Genomic DNA, 12,137 nt, shown 5'->3' on the forward strand with positions numbered 1-12,137 from the left:
GTGATTACAAAACTGCAGGGCATCAATTTAGAAATGGAATAGTAAGAACAGCAAATGATTTGTTTGGGAAATAAAAAAGGGAAAGATGGAAGATTTATAGTGCAGATGAAAATGCCAAGTGGAGACTTAACTTCATACGCCACCTGCATCAAAAAATCTTTTACAAAAGTCCGTTCAATACCTGTGTACTTGAGAAAGGGAGAAAGGTAACGGGCTATCCCAAAATAATAAGCCAACATGACATTGCATCTCTCAAGCCTGATGGAACAGGGAACATGGAATAAGTGGATGGAGAAGTGGTGAAGGAGATTGGCCATTTGGAGACTGGAAAGATTCTTTGTTTGGAAGGGAGGAAGGGGAATGCAATAGCAAAACAAGGAATCCTTGATCTCACATTGGCAAAAGTATCTAAAACAAGTTGAGTAGCAGCCATAGCATGGCACTGTGTATGATAATTCCTTCCATGCAGGTGGTATGTTGACATAACTGAAAGAAGCCAGCTGAATACAGCAAGTAAATTCAACCAGTTAATGTAAGACCTTAAATGCATCCGAATAGGTCTTAGGATCATAGGACTGGAAAAGACTTTGGGAGGGGTCATCTAGTCCAGTCCCCTGCACTCATGGCAGCATGATATTATCTAGACCATCCCTGGCAGGCGTTTGTCTAATCTGCTTTTAAAAATTCCCAGTGACAGGGATCTGCAACCTCCCTAGGCAATTTATTCCAGTGTTGACTACCGTGACAGGAAGTTTTTCTTAATGTCCAACCTAAATCTCCCTTGCTGCAATTTAAGCCCCTTGCTGCTTGTCCTATCCTCAGAGGTTAGGGAGAACATTTTTTCTCCCTCCTCTTTGTAACCACCCTTTATATACTTGAACACAGTTATCATGTGCCCCTCAGTCTTCTCTTCTGCAAACTAAACAAACCCAACTTTTTCAATCTTCCTTCATAGTTCATATTTTCTAGACCTTTAATAATTTTTGTTGGTCTTCTCTGGACTTTCTCCAATTTGTCTACATCTTTCCTGAAATGTGGCGCCCAGAACTTGACACAATACTCTAGCTGAGGCCTAATCAGTGCAGAGTAAAGCGGAAGAGTTACTCCTTGTGCCTTGCTTACAGCACTCCTGCTAATACATCCCAGAATGATGTTTGTTTTTTTTGCAACAGCTTTACACTGTTGACTTATATTTAGCTTATGAGCCAATATGACCCCCAGCTCCGTTCCTGCCGTACTTTTTCCCAGGAGTGGTGGAAGCTCTCTAAAAGTGTGTGGAGAGCCACTGGTGCCCAAACCATGACCCCCTGCCCCCACAATGCCGCCCCCCCAAGGGCCCCGCTCCTGTGCCACCCCCTCCCCCTGAGCCCCCGCCCTCACATTGCTCCTCCCCACAATGCCCTACTCCCCCGCCGCCTCTTCTCCCCAAGACCCTGCCCCCCACTCGCTCCTCTCCACTTCCTCTCCCCTGTGGTTTGCTCTGATTGCTGGTAAAAAGTGATGTGGGTGATCGCCCCTTGGCTCCCCCATCCCCTCAGTTCCAGGGCTCCTGCTCCTTCCTAGGCAGTCATTTCCCATTTTGTATGTGTGTAAAATTGATTGTTCCTTCCTAAATGGAGTACTTTGCACTTGTCCTTATTGAATTTCATCCTATTTACTTCAGACCATTTCTCCAGTTTGTTCAGATCATTTTGAATTTTAATCCTATCCTCCAAAGCACTTGCAACCCCTCTCAGCTTGCTTTCATCCGCAAACTCTATAAGTGTCCTCTCTATGCCATTATTTGAATCATTGATGAAGATATTGAACAGAGCCTGATCCAGAGCTGATCCTTGCGGGACCCCACCCGATACAGTTATCCAGCTTGACTGGTTAAATTCCTTGACTGGTCTTGCCAGGTTAGATGCCTTTTAGAAGAGCTTCAGAATACTGCAAAGTCTTGAGTCAATACTCACTGGAGTCAGTGGGAAGCTTTCAGATATAATCACACGACTAGGAGAGCTATTAGCCAAAAAATCCCAGAAAGACGATATGCTGCAAACTGCAAATCTTTGCTAAAGAAGCAGAGAGCAGATATAGGATTACAATGCAGAGCCAGCGCGGGTATTTGTTTATTTATCTGGAAACAGTGTCCAGTATTTCCTTTGAATTTCTCATGTGTCCTTAAAAATGTTACCGTGAACTCTCAGGTTGATCATCGTTGTATTTATTATTTGTTGGGTACAGCCTCCCATTTTTCACTCGGTCTTTACACAGGTAAATTCTCATTAATTTCACTAGGAGTTTATTGGGGGAAGGAGAGAGGACCTCAAGATTTCGGCTCTTAATTTTTTATCATCTGTGTTTAAGAGGTACTCATCACTGTAGTATCTTTGCAGCCAGAGGCAACTCATGGGGAGGGCATGCAGGGTCACATGCCCCCTAGATTTGCTGTTTGGCTTGGACTGAGCATGTTCAGTAACAGTGCTGTAGTCGGCTGCCTGCACTCTGCTCCCACACTATCAACAGGCAGAGGCCATCCCTGTTTGCAGCATATGTCTGTGTTTTTTCCCCCTTAAATTCCTAGTACATTGAGCTCCTGTCTTATCTGGAATTGGAACTAGGCTGTAGGAAGGAAGCCACAAACTGATTGTAAATTCAGGCACAGTGTGAACGCTTTTAAACTTTAAATCATATTCCTGAGTAGCCAGAATGAAACTCGCCAAATTGTCAGTGCCTTTGCTTCTCTCTTACTGTTTTTTGTGAGAACACGGATTCCCTGGCATAATTTGAATATACCCAAGGCTTTTCATACATTACAGTTAACATGCTGGAATCTTTGGGAATATGCAGGGCAGGGTATAGGAACATTATAAATTCTCCAATTACAAGAGAAGTATTAGACTAAAAGAGTGTCTTTAGCACTGAAGTACTAGCTCAGAGACTGACCTAGCCTCCTAATGGAGGAATTGAAAGAAACAGAAAACTTAGCTGATAAACAGCCTTATTTATTTTAAGTTATAACCCTCTAATAATACGGGAGGCTTGGAAAAGGTAAGTATGCTAGAGTATTTGAGGGAAAAGCTGAATACATAAGTTACACAAAAATATGTGGGGTCCATAGTAATAATATCCAGGGTTAGATACATCTGTGATAGGCAATGGAGACAAACCCAAGTGTTTAAACAAATATTTACAACTGTTACAAAAACTAATCCCTAGAATTATTATTAGTGCTGTTACAGATTTTGAATTAATTTTGTTTCACTATATGATGTCTGCAATTGCAGAAATATCCAGATGGGCGTGTTCTAAATAATCATGGAGGGAAAAAAGCATATATAATCTTGAATAAAATTTACATCAAATATGATAGAACTTGGAAGATGGTGAGCAAAGTGACTTACCAAGAAAAAGAATACCAGACACTGTTAATTATCCTTCAGATAGTCTGTCTGAATTACAGCTGAAGGACTTAATTGTTATGCACAAAGATTTTATTATTGCTCCATTGGACTGAGTGGTTAGCTAAATTTCAGGTCCTCCCAGGGCTGTTTCCATTAGGATGAGATGTCAGTGATTTGAGTCATGTACTTTCTTGGTGTAATCTTGTTTATTTACAAAAATGTCCACAAAGTCCTGTTTCTCTGAATACAGTGGAAACAAACCAGCAGTTTCTTGGCCAAAAAATCCCCAATTCTGCCACTCCAATGATTTCTGTGCACAAGAAGCTCTGTCCCTCTGCTTCCTCTCAGGGTCACACTCACATTTCCTCCCATTGGCATTCTGCCTGCAGCACACATGGACTGCAAAACTGATCTCCTAGCTTCTGTGTTTGCAACCAGGGAGGGAAACCCCTAAGTCCACATATCTTAGTTCTGACCTATCATGCAGCCTAGGCCGTGGGTAGTAGCTTCCTAGCTTCCGGATGTTTTGCTACATAAAGGGACTTGATTGCTCCTTCTGTCAATCCTGAAAGAGTGCTTGGCATACCCATTGCTTTAATGAGGTCTGTAGTTGGCTTTTGTTCCAAGACTACCCTGCTGGCAGCCATTAACACCTTTTAGCATGACGTTCTCAAAATTGGCATAATCTATGTGTTTGAGGAGTTGATCATCAGTCGCTGCATAAAACCTTGGACAGCCTCCAGGATATTGCTGCCTTTCCAGAAGGCATATTAGGAGAGACAGGCTTGTCTAATTTGCCTTTGCTTAAAAATCTGAAAATGGGGTTGCTTTGACCAAAAGTGGAAGGTTTTAGCTCTGCACGCGAACTATTCATATGCTATAAACCGAGCCGTTCAGAAACAACATTTTTGGTGTAATTGAGTCTTGATCTTTTCCTGGAACAAACAAGTTACACAGACCTCTTTGAATGTCTTTTATATTGTAAGCTATCTGTCGCCGAGTATTTTTACAAAATTTCAGCTAAAGCAGGGTATGGTTTATTTGTGATGCTCCCTAGAGGTCTTTGTATCCATAAACCAATGAGCATACAACACTCATCATTATACTGTAAATAGGCTATTTCATATGTGGTAGGTAGTCTATGTGTAATCTGCGTTTATTAATAGACTGAAGAACAATTCAATACAGGTTAGTACTAATATAATTTAAAATACACTTCCTGCTATTTAACTGCTTCGGAATATCATATGTGCCAGAACACAGAATGGATGTTGCTTATATAGAATGAAAGAGAGAATTGTATCACTAGGATATATGACTGTTTTTCTTGTAACATTCAGGAATAGGATGCGACAATGAAGCATGAATTACTATACATACACACACACATTTTACAAGCCTGCTTAATTTCCTTGTTACACATATGTTGCCTAAAGTGTTTTATCCAAAGATTTTATTTTTCAGCTAACATCAATCTCACAGAGCTGTGTAATGCCTGATTAAAAAATAAACATGAAGACCATTCTGGATTGTGAGGCCATGACCAGATTCAGGAGTGGTGGTACAAAAAGGTGTACATTAAACGCACGTATGCAGTAACAGATCAAATAGAGCCTAGGATCAATCCCGCTGAAGTGCTCCCAACAAATCAACTCCCCACCTGCCGGTTTCTGCAGCAAATCAAAGGGCTGACTCTTCCTAAAATGCCTTTGAACACTCTTGCGTCCTTGTCCTGCCAATGCTACCTTTTTCATCAGTGTCTCCTCACTGATCTTTGATTTCAGATTTTAAGGGGACCATGGAACTACTTGGAGCTGGCCTTAATTTACCCCTACATATATGTAACTGAGGCATTTTCTAGTGGTCTGCATCTAAATTGGGATTCAGTGGGAGTGGCAGTGCAGAATAAGGACCCAATGGCTGAAAGCTAAAGCTAGATCAGTTCAGACAGGAAATAAAAATGCATGCCTTGATGGGGAAAATAATTAACCATCGGCCCAATTTACCAAGTGTGACAGTGGAGTCTCTATCACTGACAATGGAAAACCAAGACTGGATGTTTTTCTAAAAGATACACTGTAGGAATTATTTTGGGGATGTTCTATGGCCTGTGTTATACAGGAGGTCAGACTAGATGATGACAGTGGTCCCTTCTGACCTTGGAGTCTATGACTCTACCACCCAATTAAATTGGTGGGACTTTTGAGATGTGTAAGTCCCAGATATAACAGAATAAATTGATCACTATCCAGGCTGTTTAATGCAATTTCAGCAGCTAATAAAGTTATAATCATCCATATTACTTGATTAAGGATGAATCCCCTGCTTTTTGAGGTATAATCTAGATTTGATTGGATGACTCTGCAGGATCCATGTTGGTGAAGTTGTCTCCAGCTTGCATGAGGTGAGAGAGAGAGCTGATTGTGAGCTGGGGAAGTTATGTAACTGTTCATAGGACCTCAAATGCAGGAAGTTATCTCCCTAAAATTAGATCTGATTGAGAATGTGCATCTTGTGTGTGAGACCAGGTTTGGGTTATGATGAGAGGGATGATCATCCAGCAATATGGTGGAGTTCCTACGCGGGCTGACAGGATTCCTGTTGAGGAGGGCAGCCTAGTTGATTCTGCCCATTGGGCCACACAACTCTGAGGGCTGCTATATTGACTCTGGCCATTGGGCCACACAGCCTTCAGGAAGAGGGCAGCCATATTGACTCTGACCATTGGGCAACACAGCCCTGGAAGAAAGGGCAGCCATATTGACTCTGACCATTGGGCCACACAGCCCTGAAAGAAAGGGCAGCCATGTTGGCTTTGGCTCCTACGCCACAATACCCTGAGACTAAGGGTGATCACGCACACCTAGTCAGGGGCTATAATAACCCTTACCCCGCCTCAAAAGGGGATGGGGCATGCTTGCCCTGTGACAGTGATTCCTTGGGGTTAGCTCAAAATTTCATTGGTTGCTATGACTGTCACAGTTGGGTTTTGGCTCAAGTGAAACTGTTGGCTGCAATCTAGATCTGGTATTAGGATAGGGATTAGAATTTGGGAACTGGAAGTTAAACCCTTGTCATGGGCCAACTATTATCTCCTTTGGTAAGACACACTTTTCCCATTTTTTTCCCCACTGAATGCATCCGATGAAGTGAGCTGTAGCTCACGAAAGCTTATGATCAAATAAATTGGTTAGTCTCTAAGGTGCCACAAGTACTCCTTTTCTTTTTGCGAATACAGACTAACACGGCTGCTACTCTGAAACTTTTCCCATTGGAACTTTTAAAATGCTGTTTCCTCAGAGGCTAGTGAAACCTGTACATTTTCAAATGGCTTTAAGGGGAAAAAATGGTTGGCAGATGGACCAATTTATCAGTTGCCTGCGAGGACTTCATAATAATCTTCAGTGGCCCCTAAATACTCTGTCCCCTGGCTTCATTCTCAAAGAGCACCATGGTTTTACAGCTGGTCTGTGATGGACAAAGTAAAAGTGTGTGTGTGGGGTGATTAAAGTATTGCTGCGTCTGGTGAACTGCAGCATAAAGATGTTTAGAACTCATGGTTACACAGGAGGGTCTTAATCTTGTTTTCACCTCCATCTCAGTAGCATCAGAATTCTGAAAATCTGAACTGTTCCGGGTGGACAGCAGCTTCTTTAAACACGGTTGCCTTCACTTAGTTAGGTTTTTCTTTCACTGTGTTGCCTTTTCATGTTGCTTTGCCTAAAAAATTGCTGTCATCCAGCCATAGCTGTCAGCTTCTCTGGTGGAAACGCAGCTCAAAGGAACATATGCTCACTGGTCTCTTACTGAATTCTATCTGGTGACCTTCACTGAGGTTGTACAATTAGTAGAGGTGCACTGGGCTGAAACCCGCATGTTGGGATCATGTTCTTCCTGAAGGCCAGTGTAGAATTACTGGGCATGATATTTTCAGTTACACCCTTTAGGAGGCCAGGGTGCAGCTGGTCATTAAGAATGCTATTGTGGGGGCTTAGTCAGTTGGCTGTCAGCCTAAGCTCAACTGTTGTCTCTCTATGTCTCTTGCCCTGGATCCACTCTGGAACCCCACTCCAGGGCAAGCTCACTGTTCTCTGCAGGAGTTTGGCTCACTCCCAGGGTCCTTTCTGACTCTAATTATCTGCAGTTCCTGGCACTGCTTCTTAGGTCCAGCTACAGGACACTGATGGAGAGCAGATGTCCATAGCCTCTTTCAGGGCTGTAGTGTCTGTCTGCCCTAAACAAGGAGGGGAAAAAAGGGAAGACTAATCACTGCCTTGAGCTGCATTCCCCTGACTACTAGGCTTCCTAGAAGTCTCTAGCAGCCTCTCTTCTTGGGCAAATTTTCCCCAAGAAAGTTGCACTTACCTGGCACTGCCCAAGTGCAGGGATGCTAGTTAGTCTTACAGTCAGTGGGATGGGGTGTATCCCATCACAGAGGGTCAGGCTCATCTCTTGATATTGACAGCCTTGCTAGTTATCAACCTGTAAATGAAGATCTGAACCTTTATGCAAGAAGCACAGATACGGAAATTCATATTCTGACAAAGTTCCTCCTCTACCTTGGTGGGTCTTGCGCTTATTGGCAGATTTGCTCGCCTTGGAGCTTCAAGGCAGCCCTCAGCTTGGCCGTTTTTCTGAACCCACAGTCCAGGTCGACTCCTCCTGTGTCTGACCAGGAGTTGGGAGGTTTGGGGGGAACCCGGGCCCTCCCTCTACTCCAGGTTCCAGCCCAGGGCCCTGTGGAATGCAGCTGTCTAGAGTGCCTCTTGGAACAGCTGTGTGACAGCTACAACTCCCTGGGCTACTTCCCCATGGCCTCCTCCCAACACCTTCTTTATTCTCACCATAGGAGCTTCCTCCTGGTGTCTGATAATGCTTGTACTCCTCAGTCCTCCAGCAGTCTGTGTTCTCACTCTCAGCTCCTAGTGCCTCTTGCTCCCAGCTCCTCACACGCACACCACAAACTGAAGTGAGCTCCTTTTTAAACCCAGGTGCCCTGATTCGCCTGTCTTAATTGATTGTAGCAGCTTCTTGATTAGAACACCTTCAGCCAATCAGCCTGTCTTAATTGTCTCCAGAAGGTTCCTGGTTGTTCTGGAACCTTCCCTGTTTCCTTACCCAGGGAAAAGGGACCTACTTAACCTGGGGCTAATATATCTGCCTTCTATTATTCTCCTGTAGCCACCTGGCCTGACCCTGTCACAATATACATATACATGCAGATTTGTGTGAAATCTGCAGCCTTACCAAATAGAGAAGTATGTGGTATATGTTACATAGCCTCTTCAGCAAACTGAGAAACACATATTTGATTTGATTTTTTTCTTGAAAAAGGCAAGAATCAAGCCCTAACTCAGTGTACAATACAACATGGTCAATTTTCCATGCAAGACTGGAATTTGGGTCCAGTTTAATTTGCACATTTATTTGTTAGGATTTATTATAAACCTAGATAAGAGGTGCCTTTTCAAAAAAGCTCTCTATGTCTTGGCACGTAAACTCACATATATTATATCATAAGTATCTAGCCCACCTCACTTTCCTTTGCAACAAACAGCAGCCTTCAAATGATAAACACACTGCAAAGCTTTTATGGGCACTCCTGTACATAAATAGCTGCTTTCCCTCTGATCGGCATTTAATTTAGTTGTTTCATGAAAAAAGACATTTAAACCTTTAATCTAACTAATTACGAGGTTCGAAAGACCCTTTTTTCAGCCGAGTTAGACTGGAGGGCTGACTGGGAGCACATGGAATGTCTAATAGATAACTCAGCTTGGGGGGAGAAGGGGAGAAACAAACAAGGGAATCCTTCGACTTTTTTCTTTTTAATGTTTAGTTGGCTTAATTACATATCTGTATGATTACAGTCTGTTGTTTACTATAAGATAATAGGGTAGCTTGAGTTGCTGAATTGCAAGCCCGAAAAAGCAGAGATCATTTATTTTAATGATTGCATCCTCTAACCAATTCACGGGGTGGTCAGAATCTTATAATAAAACAGATTAGCTCAGGTATCAGCAATCAAGGGCGTTTTCTTAAACATTCCTCTTCTACTATCTAAAGCATAAAGCTATTAATGAATGCTAGGTGCCATTCTTCCTGGGAGACTCTTTGGCTTGGTGAACAGCAGTTCCCTCAATGCAGGAAGGGATTAGTACACATATTCTTTCACTTCATGGTTTAAGAGAAGCAATTCCCACGATCAGTAACACAAAGCACTGATTGGAGGCCACATGCCCTTAGCTCTGCTTCATTTAATTTGAATGTAAGGGACCTGATTCATCACTCTGTTACACCAGTGTAAGTATATACGGAGTGATTTCAATGGAGTTGTACTACTGAAAAATTGGTGTAATGGTATGGTGAATCAGGCCCAAAAGACCAGTGATGAGTTCTGTTTAATGGAAGACTTCAACAGAGCTGCCCTGATTTATATCAGCTGAGGACCTTGTCTTGTGCCTCTGAAAAGCATAAATGGTTCAGTCTAGGACATTGCTCATTTGCATAACGACACTCACAGCCAAATTCAGACTTGTTGTAACTGGACTGTGGGAAAGCATGAGTCCTCTCAGTCCAGACCCGCCAGTCTTCAGATGAAATGGGTTTGCTCAACGGCCTGCAACTATCCACTAGAGAAGCAAGAGAACCCCCTAAACCATCGTGCAAGTCTCACACAGCTTTCTGAGGACTCAGCACCAATTTTTTTTTTAGACAGATTCTGTAACCCATACTTCTGAAGAAGATCATTCCTCTTTTATTCTTGATTCCTACAAAGGCAGAGGCATTTCATCTGAATACAGTTGGGCTTGAAGACTTACCAAGAGGTATTACTGGAACCCAGTTAAAACAAAGACTGTAAGTATGTATTATGTTTAATGCAACTGAGCTTCCTGCTCCTCTCCAGACGTCTTCAGCTTCTTTTTGTGAAGTCAGAGAGTTAGAACTAGTAAGTTTTTCTCCATCCCAAGAGAATTGTGTGTGGTGTTTGAGGTAGTATGTGCTGAAAGATCTCCTTAACGATGCAGACGCTTGCTGTCACTGACTCAAAAAATCACAGAAATGGAGAAATTGCTTTTCTCTAGCTCCTTCACAAAATTTCTTATGGAATACTGATCATTTTGGTGGGAGTGATTTAAATCTCCCTCAACTATCTCCTGCAGGGAAAACAGCTCCCAACAGAGATTTTTTGCTGAACAATAGTGCTTACAGTTCAGGTATCAAGAAATTCAGGATCTCGACTGACCCATGGATTGTAGAGCTGGAATTCCTCTTTGAAGAGAGAGGCCATTTTAATTGTAACTGCTAAAGGATTATGGTGTGTGCACTGATTCAAGTCAGGTTATGCCACACACAACTGTTTCAAGGGTTGTGCCATGAGTAAGCTGAAACCTCTCTTGTGATAGGTTTCAGAGTAACAGCTGTGTTAGTCTGTATTCGCAAAAAAGAAAAGGAGTACTTGTGGCACCTTAGAGACTAACCAATTTATTTGAGCGTGAGCTACAGCTCACTTCATTGGATGCATGCCGTGGAAACTGCAGCAGACTTTATTTATACACAAAGAATATGGGAGGAGGTATTTTTTCATATTCTCTGTGTATAAATAAAGTCTGCTGCAGTTTCCACGGCATGCATCCGATGAAGTGAGCTGTAGCTCACGAAAGCTCATGCTCAAATAAATTGGTTAGTCTCTAAGGTGCCACAAGTACTCCTCTCTTGTGATAGAAACCCTAGCCTAGTGCTAGGGTGTAATATCTATGAAAAAAATGAAAGGCAATGGAGGAGACTCAAGTGCTAAAGATTGTCAAGTGCTAAAAATGATCTTGTTGTGAATCAGTTTAAATTAACTATGGGTCCTGTCGTGCTGGAGTATGGGTGAGAAATATTGATTTTTACAAAGGTATTGTAGTTATGTTTGAATGGTGAACACGGACAGCAGTTTTTACCAACCTCACAAGGGAGGTGTGAAGTTAAATTCATTAGTTCAAAAAGTGTTTTGAGATCACTGGCCAGAAGATGATACAGAATTGTGAGCACTTTAAGTTTATTTCTTTGCTATCCACTGAAAGTTATGGCTTTGGACAAACACATTATTAGCCAGCACATGAGAATTACACTGAAAGAGTCACTGAGAACAAAACTGTAGTAAATATTGCCTGTTTAGTCCTGTCCTCCTGTGAGAAACATTTTGTCCCAGAGACAGGCTGAGATTAGCCTAAACTAAAATGTAATTTTAAATAGTTTAGTATGGTCATCTAGCATGGTCATGAATCAAGAGACTGTGCTATTCACCTTCCCCACCTCCCGGACACCCAAGCATTCACATTACCTCAGTCTGACAGCTCGGTTCTTACAGGCCATATCTTTAGCAGATTAATCTGTATTGCTGTGTGCTGAAGTGATGGAAATATTTAAAGAGTTTACAGTGTACTTTTATTGTAAAACAAGCATAGGAATGTACCGGTACCTCTCTTTTTCAGGACTCGGAATTCTCTAAATGGTGTGGTAGCAGGGTCTTCTATGGGTGGATAAAGGGAAGAATCTGAACAAAGAAATATTGGTACTAGCTTGGGCCCAAATCAAAAGCCTGGATCCAAACTTTCATGACTGGGCTTTAGGGCTCCTAGCATGATAACATGAGTGAATGTTCTCTTCCACATCCAAACCTTTGGAGAAGATTGGACTAGTATGAATACGAATTCTGGAGGTTGGCCATCTCCAATTAATGCACATAACTTTATTTATTATCAT

Source organism: Lepidochelys olivacea, assembly GCF_965140295.1.
Source record: "Lepidochelys olivacea isolate rLepOli2 genome assembly, chromosome: 5".
NCBI lineage: Eukaryota > Metazoa > Chordata > Testudines > Cheloniidae > Lepidochelys > Lepidochelys olivacea.